Source organism: Narcine bancroftii, chromosome 13 (genome assembly GCF_036971445.1).
Source record: "Narcine bancroftii isolate sNarBan1 chromosome 13, sNarBan1.hap1, whole genome shotgun sequence".
Taxonomy (NCBI): Eukaryota; Metazoa; Chordata; class Chondrichthyes; order Torpediniformes; family Narcinidae; genus Narcine; species Narcine bancroftii.
In genome coordinates, this window is record NC_091481.1 from 50,491,997 (window position 1) to 50,507,316 (window position 15,320).

The window sequence follows — 15,320 nt, forward strand, 5'->3', positions numbered from 1 at the left end:
ATATTCCTGCCGGAGGCAGTTGCTACCGTGAAACCTTTATTCTCCCTTATGGCTGGTAAGAAGATGACGATGTGATAGAACCAAAAGGCATCCGATGCTTTCCTGCGAACAAAAGATTTCCTGGCTAACTCTTCCCTGCTGATACACCCTACATCTAATCCTCCCACCACTCTTACAGTGGACGCTTCTGACACAGCTTCGGGTTAGTCTTGGTGCACTGGATGAGTGTACACTGGCAAACGCTTAATATTTCAGTTGAAATTTGGGAGCACATGAAATGAAATATAATGCATTTTACCTGACAATCTAACATTTTAGATACTTCCTTCAGGGCAGGAAGTTTCAATTATTTTCAGATAACAAGCTCTTCACATTTGCTTTCAATAACGTTTCTGACCTGTGGTCAGCCAGGCAACATAATCACATTTCATATATTTCAGAATTTTCTACTAATATTCAGCATATCGGACTGCGATTACTGGCCTCCAGTTGGAGGTTACACAGTTTGGCTGTTGGGGCAGACTCTCCTTTGCGACCTGTCTACAGGTGAGCGTCGTCCCACCATTTACACTATCTGGATAAGGCACATTTTCGAGGCCATAACAACCTGACACACACTGCCTTCAAAATGACCGTCAAAATTTTTGCTAGACAATTCATCTGCCGTGGCCTCTGTAAAGAGGTGTGCCCGTAATCCAAGAATAGTACACGGTGCCAGACCTCAAAAATTAATTCACATATTAAAGTCCCCACAGTCATTTCAACCACCAAGATGCCATGTCAGCCATTTCCACATGGATCTGGTAGGCCTCCTATCAATAATCAGAGGCGCACGCTACTTACTGACTCTATTAGAAAGCCAGATACCTCTTGGTAAAGGTGCAGCTGGTCCCTCCTGCAAAACTGGCTAACTTGGTTTCGGCATCCAGAGCATATAATCTCAGACGGGATTCCAATTTACATTTGGCCTCTGGTCTAATGTTGCTAAAGCCTTGGGAACTCAGCTCCATCATACTCTAACCCTTAACCTTACCACCCTCAGGTTTGGTGGAGCGAATCCATCGACACCTTAAAGCATCACTCATGAACAGACTCAATGGTTCTGACTGGTGGACGGGCTCCCGTATGTCCACCTGGGGATTCAGGCCGATCCGAAAGAGGACCTTTAAGTTTCTACAGCCAGAATGGTGTACGGCGCACCATTGGTGATACCGGGGAAATTCCTGGCCTCCAGAGACACTGAGGAGGATTTCATTGAGGCCCCCTTGTCCCGCCTGCGGGACCGCCTGGACCCACTCGCCCCGACACAGCTAAAGCAGCACGGCACACGGCTCACGGACGACACTCACACCTAAAGATCTTGAGACGTCAATATTATTTTATCAGATTGCAGGGTAAATATGCCCCAAACACAGAGACATGACGAGGGCCCATACAGAGTTATACAACACAGCGAGTCAAAATGTCTGTTGGATATTTTGGTAGAAACTAGCCTTTCACCCTGGACCGGCAACAGCCCCCTTTCTCGACTCGGAGCATCCATCCCTGACCCACCTCCGCGCCGAAGGGGCAGGCCTACCAAGCACAAAGCCTCGGTGAACGCTGATTTGGGGGTGGGGGAAGGGGAGGGCTCGTGTAGCGGGCTGACGAAGGCGTCACGCCCAAAGTGGCGACCCAACAACAGGATGCAACCCACCTCCGCAGCCGGCAGTCAATTGAGCAGCACGGAGCTGCAATGCCCCATTCCGGTGATCTGGCCAGTGGCAGCCAATTGGGTGGAGCTAGTTACAAATCATACCCTGCAGACGAGAGGGGCTCAGTGATTGGCCGTTCCCCGTGTAGCACTAAAGCCCCATCCCAGGAAGCGGATCATAAGGCCACGAGTTGGGTGGCAGGATGAAGTCAGAGATGGGCTTCTGAGGCCTTTGTCAGCAGAGCTGCCAGCATAATAAACTAGTGCTGAATTCACTCCCGTTCTATGTGCCGTTTCTCGATGCGGAAACCCCTCTGGAGTAACAGCTGCTACACTGGCGACAGGTACATCTGGATCCACCGGGGATGGTATTCAATGCTTCTCTTATAATCGCTCCACTACATTCAGAGCTGTTGACCTGACACTGGGTCGCCCTCCTCAATTTACAGTATCTTTCTGGAAATTCAGCAGGTTAAAATATCTGCCGCAGTTCATTTCCTTTTCAAATATTTTTTTCCACCAGAAATTTTTGAACATTCCAATATATTTTCCACAAGATCAGATTCCGAGGGTCGATGCAGAACTTTTCTGCGACTGATTTGGAATTTGGGGATTGGGGTCTCTACCCTCTGGCCATGAAGAGCTGGCGCTATTCGAAGTCCTTTGGAAAATGGAGCCTCGGGATCATAAACGCACGAATCATTTCTCCCGAGAATCATCTCTTGGTCACCCCCTTTTGGCGTCACAGACCCACAGATTGTTCGTTCGTATTGTTGACGTTGAGAGCAAAATTGGTGTCTGGCAGATCTCAGCATTTCCCCAATTGTATCCTCCATTCTGACTCTTCACTCGTTAGTTCACGTAATTCGAACAACAATTGGTGCTCGACAGCGAATTGTAGAAGGAGAATAACATGGAAAAGTAACAGTAGCACAGGGCCCTCACAGGAATCCTGAGAGAGAATGCAATGTACTAATACGATTTCCTCAACTCTAATTATCAACTTGGAAAATAATGGATCTACAAAGAGTCGAATAGGGCTCTGAACTGTTGAAAATCAGGAGTTGGATGGGCTATTTCACATTTATGCCTTTTCTATATTTACTATCGAAAAGGACCTGGTCGCTTGGGAATAAGGCAATGCCATGAAAAGTAAATTTGGATCCAGAAACATGGTGTCAGGAGGCACAACACTGTCCAGAATTCATTCGTGGGGCATCCGAGAACGATCAGTGAAGGTCGCGAAGAAATGTGAGTAGGATATATTTGAATTAACAATTCAATTTATACCATTGGATTTGGTGTGTTTGCTGCACACATATCAATCGTTGGCATTATTGCGCAATGTATGCGATCAAAACGCTATCTTCACCTCCGTGTTTGCATGACCTTGATTTTCTAGTCGTTAATCATTAAATTTCCTCCCATGTCTCCCACATTGATCTGTCTAAACCCACCCTGGTCAATGGCCTAGTTCCAAATAGACATAAACTGGAGAACACCATTGCATTTTCCTCCGCGAATTCCTCGGACACAGCAGCCTGAGAATTTATGATTCTCGTGTGCGGTAAAACCCAACCCTTTTTGTTTACTCTGCTTCCATTTTCATTTACAATTTTTGTTACCAGTTTCTTTTCTCATCACTCCCTCCAGTCGGCTCTCCTTTTCCAAGGCTCTTCCCATCTCGGATCCTCTGTCAATGCTCGATCGCATCTCCCCACTCCGGAAGGGCTTTCTCTTATACATGTACTGATTTAGACATTGCCAGAAACAATGACTGGCTATTTATGCCAATTAATGTGCATGACTTGCTGAACGTCTCCCTTTGACCTTATTTACCTGAGCCGAAAAAGCAACAATGTGGCTTCTTGTGTTTGCATATTAACGACTTTGTTACTTTATTCGTTAGTGGATAAACTCACAACTGGTGATTTCAGGACAGTGAAGATGTTATCTGGGTTAAAATAGGATCCATCAGTCGCAGAACCGTGAAAGAAAGAATTGCAGATGGAATTTCACTCTATCAAATGACATATATTTAATTTCAACTGGTAATATATGGACAGCAACCACGGGATGAACAGCCGATACCTGCAGGTATCTTAGTTCATCGACATGTAAGAACAGGGCTCCATGAACAGGGTGGTGAGTACGTGGCTCCGAGTGTTTTTCCTCGATCAGTCATGGCCTTGACCACAGGAGCGAAGTGGTGATCATGCAAATGTAATGGGACCAACCTTCGATCTTTGCGCACGGATGTTATCCGACAGCTACGAAAAACACATCATGGATTTGGAAATGATGTATTAAAGTTCGCAATAATATTAGCAGGACAAAGGTATTGCGAAAAGGAGGAGAGGAGGGCACTGAGGTAGACCTGATAAAAGTTTTCCCAGGGACGATTAATCTAAGACGACAGTACTCAGATATAAATGGAAAATCGAAAGATGGAAAGGAATAAATTTTCCGCACAGGGTTGGGGGGTGGGTGTTGGCAACAACCCGCCATTGGAAGGCCAGGAAGGGCGTACAACTGGAACATTCAAAAGGCATGTATTTAAATACACAGGAAATAAAGTTGCAGACGTATGTTAGACGCTATTGGGACTGGACTATCAGCGGGTTTAACATTGCAAAGGGTCTGTCTCCTTTATCTAGAAATAGGATCGTGTGAAGTGTTCGAGGACTCGCTGCAGGCGAAATAGTAATCGAGCAATAAAGTTCAACATCGTCAGTTATCAGTTAGTGAGGTGGGAAACGTTGAAATTTAAATAAACGGCCCATTAACAGGGCAATTAACGTCGTGGGGCACAAACCGCAGACAGGGACATTTGTGGCCACAGGTACTGTTTAATATCAGGAACACATGGAGGCAAAATGAGTCTTTCGTCAGGCCAGGATTGACCACCTTGTGTAAATAAAAGGGCTTCCCAGTTCCTGTGGAACACCACAATGTATTGCGATGAGGAATTTCAAACCAAAGTTTCTCTCGCATCTCCTTAATCAAGCAAGATAAGCGGAAATTCAACGGGTGGTGAAATCACCAATAACATTTAAAAGTAAATGGAGACATAGCGCATACAGCACGGACACAGGACATTTCTCCCCACGGGACGTGCCACGCAATTACATCCAATGTACATCCATCGCTTGTATATTTAGAATGGTGGGTGGGAATGGGAGGAGCTGGAGGTGACGGTACAAACACCTTATAGCCAGCGCGGTATCGAACCATGGCCACCGTCACTGGCGTTGGAACAGGGTGCCGCCGACTGCTGTGTGAATCGTGTCCTCCTGACCAAACGTAGTTGCTTTATTTTGCCAGAGATGATCATTAATGCCTTTTAATCATGAACATAAATGACCGGGATGTTGCTGTGACATGAGGTCTGCGGGTTCGATGTTGTGAACGATTCTTCCGTGAAAAGCAAAGAGGAACCTCCGTTAAATGATGAGAACGATCGGGTCCTGTCAGTAATATCAGGAGTGTCATCTGCTCTTTTCTTTGACCACCACTATATCATGGACACTAAATCTTGGGCTGTCACAGCCGAATATTCAGAATCAGGGCACAAAGACATCTCAGCGGATTCTCAATTTCACCTGCTCAAGCCCACACGCCTGGGCTCCGGGATGGATAGGGTTGAATTTTGGCAAGGCATCCGATCGACTGTGTTCAGCGTATTTATACATATACAATGCTTCATGCACAATAAAAACATTGTATGTTCCAGTTCATAAATGTAAAACAACTTCAAATTATAAAATGGGAAATAGGACATCAGCTCCTGTTCACTGGCTGTCTCCGCCTCTGCCCACCCAAATTAAACACAAATTGCATTCAACATAAACCTCATCAATCCTTGCAATTAACTATCCACTGGTGAATTGGGGGGGGGTGTATGTGTATGTTTGTGACTGTGTGTTTTTGTGTTTGTTTGTGCCTGTCTGTGTGTATGTGTGTGTGTAAACTATATATTAACCATCTATCTTAAAAAAATAATATTGCAGCAGATTTCCATTGCATTTTTCCCTCACATAAAGCATTACAATGAAATTTGTTTTATGGTATTTTTTTAAAAAAAGACTAAATTCAGTATAGTCTCGAGCATAATAAAAATCAGTAGCCACTCTAGTCCCATAATCCCCCCCCCCCCTTACCCGGAATGCCGACCGCTGCCAGTACAGGATAATAAATTCGGACAATTTCGTAAATTGCTGGATATCCCATTTTCTGCACAAAGCAACAACCAGTTTTTCACAACGTCCCAGCGTTGTGAAACTTTTATACCCCAATGCAAACTACATTAAGAGCCTTATGATTATTTTTAGTCGTATTAGCTACAAGCCGATAAACAAACATGTTGGAACTATTTTTACATATTATTCAGTTCTGTAACTGAATAATATATTTAACGCTTCGACGGACAGAACGAGAAACTGACTTTCCTGATGTTTCAGTAACGTTTCTTGACGACAGAGCAAGACCAATTTCGATTCATGACTATTGATTCGCTTGAACGAATATTTCTTCAGAAAATTTATTACCATAAAAAGGTTTGACTCTTTTAATTGCCTATATTGAAATCATTCTGTGTGATGTTGGTATTGACCAAAACAAAGTCAGATTATAAGGCGAATGCGCCTGTCACATGATTTTCCCTTTTTTTTTGTTGGCCCCTACAAGTGCGTGCCGCCCATTTCCCATCCAATTAAGCCACACCTCTGGCCGTTTTTAAACTCGAAACAATGTCAGAATTTCCTGCCATGTCCACGCATCCAGTTGTCAGATTGTTGCTGGTTTTATTTTACTCGTTAACGGAGAAGATTAATTATTGGGTTAAAAAAATCTATTCCTCTGCTGCCTTCTGCCTTTTCCAGGAGAAAACCAGTCCACTGGAAATCCGCGCCACTGAAACTCACATCCAGTGAAAAATGAAAATCCGTTTATGATGGGATCTAGTGCAGCGGCAAAACTGGCGACGAATCTCCTCAGGCCACATAACACATATAGAAAGTAAATTTCAGTGAACTTTTCTGCCTGAGTCACTTTTCAGAAATACAAAAAAATGAGGTTACATATCGGCAGGAACTGCACAGTTAATGGTGAATAATTTGGTTCTCCTAGATCATAACGATCAAGGATAACAATTACATGGTATCTGGCAAGACGCATCAGAGGGAGATGTGTAAATATTTTGAATTCAGTCACTGTATAAGGATGGGATGGAGCTGGTCCTGTTGCACTTATACACGCCATTGGTCACGGTCATTCGGAACGTTGTAATCTGCTGAGGTCACCATGCTGTGCGAGCGATGTTACCAGCGGAAGGGGTGACAAGGAAGACTTACGAAGACATTGCCTAGATTGGGGGAACTGAAATATTGTGCATGTTGAGCAGATAAGGACATTATTCTTTGGACTGCTGGAGGTCGAGGAGATGTGAATGAAAAGTCAACTGTTAAAGAAATGATTGATGTTGTTGTTCTATTTCTGTGAAAGCAAGGTCGTGCTGACAGCTTTGACATTTATATAATTAGATACGGCCAATGTTAAGACTCTTGCACACCTTCAGCCAAACTTATTGTTTGGAAGCTAAGTTGAAGCCTTTGTAATCGTCAATGACGGTAATATTAATAGGCACATGTTCTGCTTTAAATGAAATGAAATTGAAATTTTAAATGAAAAATCTAATAAAAATCGGAATGAAAATTTCAACTTGATTACGTATTCATCTTCAACATTCAATCCGGCAGGACGTGGTATCCATCTGTTTCACAAAGTCGTTAATAACATCGCTGGCCAAGAAATGTGGCAAGCTGAGTCAATTACTACCGAACAGTGGTGATCACATATAAAGAGAAGGCCTGATGTTAAAACATATCAGCTTCTGACTGAACGGCGACAAGGATAACTTCCAGTGAGCCTACATTGGCAACAGGACTATGGAGGATGACATAACACTGGCTCTACAATACCCCAAATCTGAGCATGTCAGGATGATCATTATCGACAAGAGTTCGGTTTTCAACACCCTTAAACCATCAAATGTTTCCATCAAGCTCCAAAACCTGGGACTCCAAACCACTGTGTGACTGGATGTTATATTTACACTCTTCAACAATATAATCCTTTAGGACGTCTTCCCAATCTTTGTCAGTACAGGAAATCAAATGGGCGGAGTTCTTCACTCATTAATTTATTCACTCTACACATAAGACACCGTGACACCAACACCATCTACAAATTCGCAGTCGATACTACAGCAGTGGATTAGATAAAATTGGCGAAACGTCAGCATTCATGAGGGAAAACTTGGCTGAACCGTGAAGCTGCATCATCTGTGCTCTCAGTTTCACCCAAACCCAGGAGGTGATTGCTGACATCATGGTGCGGAAACCAAAGGTGAAACATCCAGTGATTATTTGGCGGATCTGAGGTGGAAAAATGTGTGAAAAGTTAAGTTAATCAGATTCAGTTTTTAAGAGAGTTTCCTGAACTAAGAACACCACTGGCATCGCGAAGGAAGCATTTCATCACCTGGAGGAGCTCAGGACTTATCCACGGTTTGATATGACATCGGAAACCGTGGCAAATTCCTCCTGTATCCTGGTGGAAATTGTGCTGAACAGTTGCATCAGTGTTTGGTGACACCGATAACCCGGTTTGGATGCCTTGGATAAGATCTTGTGGACAAACAACAACGTCACAGGCATTACCCTCTGCAGCATCGAGGACATCTAAATGATTTGCTGCTGGATGCGAGCGGAAGCAATCATGAAGGGCTCACATCACCCAGCACACGCTCTGTTCTGGATGCTGCATTAGAACAAAAATGTCACCAAAGTCTCTCTACCCGGCCATGGAACAGCGAATATTACTCCACCAGCACACTCTAGAAGAAAAAATCTCAACCACTCATTCATTTCAGGACCCTTAACTTAGCAGATCAATGGCATCTTTCACTTTGCTCTGCACAGTCAGATTGTTCACATTTCATTATGTGTTTTCAGGCTCACGTTGTGTACAGATTTTTTGCATTAGAAACCAACTGAAATTCTGCCTCCTCAGCAATAATAAAGAAATTCAATATTTTGTATGACGTCATGTATAATAAAGGCTGTAAATCAATTGCGGAGTTCAGCGCTATTTTAATATCACTGACAGATTTAAGGTAGTCGGCGTCATGCTCATTGGAATAACTAAAAATCAAGACCTGAGAAAAGGAAAACTGATGAGAGCCTTTGATTAATTGTTGTACATTTTATATTATTCCGTGCCAACTAGAATTCATGCAAATGCTGATATCTCTCTCTGAGGACGACATCAGGATATCGCTGAAGAGGGCGAACCCTCGCAAGGCATCATGTCCTGACAGTACTCCTGGCAGGGAACATGAAATCTGCACCAATCAACGAGCCGAAGTGTTCATGGACATTTTTAATTCTCATTGCTGCAGGCAAAGTTTCGCACATACTTCATAAGCGGAACAATCATTCAGCGGTGTTGTTCAAGGTCTGCTTTTACAAGTAGTTGAGGTTATTAATGTGAACTGGAAATACAAAGAAATTTATTTAATTAATGTATAAATTGCTACATAAGTCAGATTGTAAAATAGGGGTACAAAAATGAAGATAAAGCTGGAAAGACCGTTTGAATGAACAAATAAATGAAGGCGAGTGGACAGAACAATGTAGAGAAAATACGCAAAGTATTTATGCATATATACGTGAGGTATATATTAATACAACATCATTTTATTATCAATGAGATTTGACATCACAAAAGTTAAATAGATTGTATTAATCTATTTCGGGTCTGTATATTCTTGCATTCTACTTGCCTGTGACCTAAGATTAAATATTTCTGATTGGAAATTGCTAATTTAATAGAAAGTGCATTTGGTTTTAAATTAGCACAGGATCCAATGTTGTTTTTTATTGGGTAATAATTAAAGTGATTAAATTTAACTAAATTAAATTTGAATGTTTCAAGTGAAAGTGCTTACAATTATATTGGCAATAGCTAGAACATATATATTGCAATAAACTTCGAAGTTAGATTTGGGTTAATAAGATGACTGCATATGTTCGAAGCTGTAAACCACTTCACAAAATACTTAGAATTTAAGAGAAACCTATCATATGTTTTTTTTTTAAAATATGGAGCCCATATTTACACAGTATTGTGCAAATATTAATTGAACTCCGACTTTCTTCTAATAGGTCTCGACATATACAGGATGTTTCAAGAATGGAGTAATAATTTTGAGGGCCTCCAGTCTATATATATTTATTCTTTTCCTTTTTTTGTTGGGGATTGGAAGGGGTGAGGGAATAATAGAGGGGCATGTTTTATTTTTTTAATTATTTTTCTTTATTTTTATATACAGATACGACATATATATTTGTTAAGGATTTGTAATATATAATATATGAATATTTTTGGTTTTAAAATCAACAAATAATATTTTAATAATATCTACCAGCAGTGCGAGGTGCCATAGGGACTATTGCCCATTAACATTATCATCTACTATGATGGAATGATTTGAGAGGTTAGTGATGGCCATAATGAACATATCGCTAAGCAGGGATTTGAATTTGCTGCAACTCGCCGATCTTGATAGTCTTTTCACAGCAGACCCAACAATACAAGCTCAATATTACGTCGATGCAATCACAAAGAGCCAGCCGCTGTACCTTGTGAGTTTCTTCACGCGATTTGGTATGTCACTGAAGACTCACGAAAACCTCCAGATGTGTATCATGTGGAGCCTTGTGGTTGGTAGAGTCGCGGAATTGTATGGAGGTGCCAGTTCTCAGGAGAAGTGAGAAAAGATCCAGAGTGTTGTTAACTCGGCCAGGGACATAAGAATCATCAGGACCCACTCCATCGAGGACATCGACAAGAGGCGATGTCAACACAAAATAGTCTCTATCCATAAGGACCTCGCCACTAAGACCTTCAAACAGCTCCCATCCAGAAAATGTAGAGGAAGCTGAAGGCAATCACTCCGTGTCCCGGCGACAGCTTGTTTGCCACTCACGTCAAATTCCTGAATAAGCAATAAACTGACTTTCTTTCGTGAACTACTTTCTTTACTTTATTGCTGTAAGGTGGATTATATAAATATTTGCTCAGATGTGCTGGTAGAAAATATCGCGAATTTCGCGATTTTTTTCATGGAAATAAATTCTTATTGTAGTATATTTTATATTATATATTTTCATGTTGCACAGTAAATATTATGGAGAAAGAGTATTTAGAGATGGTTTGGGAGAAATCGGTTACAGAAGGACAAGCTGTCAAACTTTGGAAGGCTGCCTTGTCAAAAGAGGTGAATGGCGGCCTTAAATGTAATCTGAAAGAAAGACGATCAGCTGGAGGTGAAATGCTTCGTTCACAAGACTGGTTGAGAAGGAATCAGTTGCAAATGTCATGGAAAAGGAATCTCTCTTTGAAAACCAGAAAGAACCCTCCTGAGTTGTAACCTTTTGCCTGTTAAGCACCAAAGACTGGTGAACATTTTTAATGCTAGCTTCTGTGCACAGTACAAGAATTGCCTACAATCAGTGAGATTGGACTGTGAACCAAAGAACTTTTCTAATCTTAAATATATCACACACACACACACACACACACACACACACACACACACACACACACACACACACACACACACACACACACACACACACACACACACACACATGCGCGCGCGTGCGCGTGCTGAGTATTAGAGGGGGGATTAAGTAGTTGGCTGAACCAAGCCATGAAAGACCCCAACAATGAAGACGCTGTTTACATCCGGTACCGCACGGATGGCAGTCTCTTCAATCTGAGGAGCCTGCAAGCTCACACCAAGACACAAGAGAAATTTGTCCGTGAACTACTCTTTGCAGACGATGCCGCTTTAGTTGCCCATTCAGAGCCAGCTTTTCAGCGCTTGACGTCCTGCTTTGCGGAAACTGCCAAAGTGTTTGGCCTCGAAGTCAGCCTGAAGAAAACTGAGGTCCTCCATCTGCCAGCTCCCCACCATGACTACCAGCCCCCCACCCCCCCCACATCTCCATCGGGCACACAAAACTCAAAACGGTCAACCAGTTTACCTATCTCGGCTGCACCATTTCATCAGATGCAAGGATCGACAATGAGATAGACAACAGACTCGCCAAGGCAAATAGTGCCTTTGGAAGACTACACAAAAGAGTCTGGAAAAACAACCAACCGAAAAACCTCACAAAGATAAGCGTATACAGAGCCGTTGTCATACCCACACTCCTGTTCGGCTCCGAATCATTGGTCCTCTACCGGCATCACCTACGGCTCCTAGAATGCTTCCACCAGCGTTGTCTCCGCTCCATCCTGAACATCCATTGGAGCGCTTTCATCCCTAACGTCGAAGTACTCGAGATTTCAGAGGTCGACAGCATCGAGTCCACGCTGCTGAAGATCCAGCTGCGCTGGGTGGGTCACGTCTCCAGAATGGAGGACCATCGCCTTCCCAAGATCGTGTTATATGGCGAGCTCTCCACTGGCCACCGTGACAGAGGTGCACCAAAGAAAAGGTTCAAGGACTGCCTAAAGAAATCTCTTGGTGCCTGCCACATTGACCACCGCCAGTGGGCTGATATCGCCTCAAACCGTGCATCTTGGCGCCTCACAGTTTGGCAGACAGCAACCTCCTTTGAAGAAGACCGCAGAGCCCACCTCACTGACAAAAGGCAAAGGAGGAAAAACCCAACACCCAACCCCAACCAACCAATTTTCCCCTGCAGCCACTGCAACCGTGTCTGCCTGTCCCGCATCGGACTTGTCAGCCACAAACGCGCCTGCAGCTGACGTGGACTTTTACCCCCTCCATAAATCTTCATCCGCGAAGCCAAGCCAAAGAGAGAGAAGAGGTTAAGTAATATGCTAAAGTTTAATTCTGTTTTCCTGTTCAATTATAATTAATAGGTACTTTTGTTTAGGTAACTGTGTTATGGTGCTTATTTATTGCTGCTAGCATTTGGGGCCCTCTGGATCCATAACATTATAACATTACGTAAGGAATTAGGTCTGTTTGCAACGATGGGAAATCACCAGACTAAGAATATCGGGTGATCCAAGACAGAATGAATTTTGAAACCAGGACCTTAAGATGGAAAACCAATCCCAAATGTACCTTTGCCTGAGAGGGAGATGTGTCAAAAGATAAAACGATGGATCAAACCTCGGCAGTCAGTGGGAGATTAGATGTCTACTCGCAGATGCCCAATGAAGAATGTCATTAAAGACACTGGACATGATCAGTGGGAAGATTCCTGACCAGCAACCTGCAGGAGTTTTCTTCAGCACCGTGAACGTATCTTTCAAGCTATCCAAAATTCCAACTGTTGGGTTGAACCTTGAGATGGGGATACCAATTTTTCAAGTGATTCTCATTGTTTCCAGATATGGAAGGATGGAAATAAAGGACAAGATCCCTGCAAATCTGAGGAGGAATGTGAAGTGCTAGCAGTGTCCGTGGTGTCTGAGTTCCCTGATTCACTTACCCGGACCTTGGCAAAAAAATAACATTTGTCGAAATTGATTGAAAATCCAAAGGTTTAAACGAATTATTTTAAACAAATTCTGCTGCTCTCCAGATTGTTGTGCAGCAAGATAAACTTTCTGTTGTTTATCACGGAAGCTGTTGGGACTCTATCGGCTGTTACAAAGTCCAGTCCCTCCTCCATAAAAGGTCCAGTGACCAGACCTAACTGTAAAAAGCAGATCAAAATATATATAACCTGTGAATTGTCAGATACTGATTAGGACCCCTATGTCTCTATATTCAAAATGATGATAGTGTAACCCTGCACAGCCGTAGGACAGATGGAGTGTACTCACCAAGTTAAAGGTCCGCCAGCGCTCGCCGAAGAACGGCCCTGTGCGCCCACTCATCCCGCGACATGAATTAAGCCTTGGACTACCAACCAAGTTTCGAAACAAGATAACCGAGACTCATGTCTCTTCGACGCACCTATTCTCCTCATTAATTTGCTAACACAAATTTATATGTTTTTCTAACCCCCACCAGGTAACCAGGCTTATGAAATTTTCCTTCGGAGCATCATGGCAATGGTTGAAGGAATGGTTGCCGTTCCCCAGGATAACACGAGGACAGGGAAGGAAATTTAAGTGTTAATAGCACCGGGAAATTAATTAATGGCTCGCTCTTTGGCGGACAGAGAGCAATGCATGTTTCAGCAAGGATGTGGATATTCGGGAAGCGACAAGAAATTTCCACAAGCCAAGTAAATAGATGGGAATTCTTCTGTAAAAGTGGAAAAGCAAAATGGGATGAATATGCGGCTGTTCATTTGGCAGATGTGAAGTGCTTGGCTCTCCCTGCGCTGCTGAACTTCATGCTGCCCAATGATGTTGAAACTTGTAAAAGGTGCATTTCTGATTGGGAAAGAAAAACGCTGAATGAAAGTTAAATCTCCATGGGCTAATATCGAGAAAGGGAATATTTTACCCGTAAGTGACCAAAGGAAGATAAACACGAATCAGTCCTATCAAGCGAACAGATATGCAAAATATATATATAGTTGAGTGGGACCAGGAATTGAGCATTTAGTTTGAAATAAATTGGGGTGAATCTAGGATCCGCCACCAGATGACGGCGGTTGATGTGCTCAGAAAGAACATTGTGTAGAAGATTGTCGGACAGGTGCACCGCGTTCCCTAAGTCAACCTGAGAATTTCCTCCTCCATCTCCGGCTACCTTATGCTTTAGAAACACGTTTGGAGGCGTTATAAACAGCAGAGATGGGTTTCAAGGCTTAGAGAGAGATCTGGACCAGCTGGAACCATGGTTGGAAAATGGCAGACAAGTGGGCGGTGTTATCTTTTTGAAGAACAAAATGAGAAATGGCAAACCGGATAAATGTGAGCACGTTGGGAATTGAGTAGATCTGCGAATAACGATGCACAATTCCCTGAATGTGGCCTCAATGTTGGATGGGGATGTAAAGAAAGCTTTTGCCATATTGGCTTTCAGGTATCAAACTATTGGGTATAAAGCTTTAGACCTTATGTCAAAATTGTATAAGACATTTGTGATGCCGGATTTAGAGGATTGCATGCAGGTTTGTTTGGCGAACTCTAGAAAATATATCAATAAAAAATAAAGAGTCCAGAGAAGATTTGATCTGATGTTACCCGGATCACGAACTGAGTTACAGGGAAATCCTTAACAGTTTAGGACTTAATTCACGAGAACGGGGTGTTGGGCGGGATTTATTCAGACAGAGAGCAATGGGAGTGTGGAATGTGCTTGACTGAAGGAGGTGGAGTGCAGGAAATAATTGAACCTCTTCTGGCTGGAACTGGGGACCAGTATGCTTCGGCGGGCATGTGTTCCTGGAAGTCCAGTCTTTGTGTTTTTAATCAATATCTTGCACTAAAGAATGGAGGGGTGTAATTTCCAGATGGTAAAAATATTGGAGTGTGATTGGCAGCAAACAGATGCCTACCTGTATAATGGGCGGATTCTTCGTGAAACTTACAAATAAAAGTGATCTTGGCGTCCACGTCCATTTATCTCTCATGCCATCTACGAAAATTGATGGAATGATTTCAGTTAAGGGGGTTT